Below are 1,322 nucleotides of genomic sequence, written 5' to 3' on the forward strand. Positions count from 1 at the left end.
ACTTTGACTGTCTGCTCTCCTGATAACTGATGATGGAGGAGAAGACATGATTTGCTCTGTAGGACTAAGGGTGTACATGCAGGTCTGGGTTTTCTGTACAACGAAGGTGGTTCCCTTCTTACTGGGGTGAGTCGCCATGGTAACTTGTGCTGTAGGGCAGGTTGTCATCCAGATGAAAGATCAAGAAACAGCTTTTTAATCGATCGATTTAATTTCCTTTTGGGACAAACTGCAGAGATTTCCACGTCTCCTTTGTCAGGCTGTGGGACAGAAAGCGTTTAAAGTTTCAGAGCTCTAATGTGCAGCTGTCACCCTAATAATACACACTTCTTTTGCCTTACATCTTTCTGTGTAAGCAAATGTCTCCATCCAAGGTTGGGTCGGGTCACTTATGTGAGACGTGTGCCCATGCAGTCCTCCACAATCCTGACTGCGTGGTGCTAGAAGTGGATGTTGACTGGTTGATAAGTGGGCGAGGATAGCACAAGGTGGTGATTTCATACCTGCCGATTTCTAATCGGCTCCAGAATAGGTTATGTTCACAGCACAAGTTACCATGGTGATATTATGGTAGTCTTTACCTTATTATAGCCTTATAAAGCCCACTGATGCAATTGTTGTTATGATTTGGTACTATACACACTGGAAGTGTGTTTGGGGTCACTCTCCTATCAAACAGGATAGGAGAGATTGAGGACTTGACTTTAATTCTGCTTTGTTTGTCAGCTTGACAGAATGGAGACTGACACTGATGTTTATTTTTAGTATCTGAAAAGAAAATATAATCTTAATCTTAATATAAATAAAGCTTAAATGACTAATAAAATGTGTATGTCTGTCTTTTTCTCCGTGTTTATTTTGCCATTTCGGTTGGTTCCTTGTACTTTTACTTTAAGATGAATCATTTCAATTAACCTCAATAATTATAATAAATTCTTACAGGTGGTCCAATGTTTCTGGATTACCCACAGCCCCCTCTGTCTGCATAAAAGCAGTGCTGGAACACTGGTGTACCATGGCCTCGTGAGCATCAGGGGAACAGCATTGTCCTTGTTGCTACAGAACATGGTGAGAAAAAGTAATTAACAATGGAGGAGAGACAGACCATCATAACACTTAGATGTAGGTCTTGTAGTCTGATGAATTATAATCTGAAATCTTCGGTTCATCACGCAGGATCTGTGTACGCCATCGAGTAGGCGAAAGAATGGTTACACAGCATTCTGCAGCGCCATGCTGTACCCTCTGGTAAGCTTGAAAATATGGAGTGGCCAGCACGGTCTCCAGACTTAAACCCCATCAAGCTGGTTTGGGATGAACTG

Source organism: Pundamilia nyererei, unplaced genomic scaffold, assembly GCF_000239375.1.
Source record: "Pundamilia nyererei isolate P.nyererei 1_Seehausen unplaced genomic scaffold, PunNye1.0 scaffold00623, whole genome shotgun sequence".
NCBI lineage: Eukaryota > Metazoa > Chordata > Actinopteri > Cichliformes > Cichlidae > Pundamilia > Pundamilia nyererei.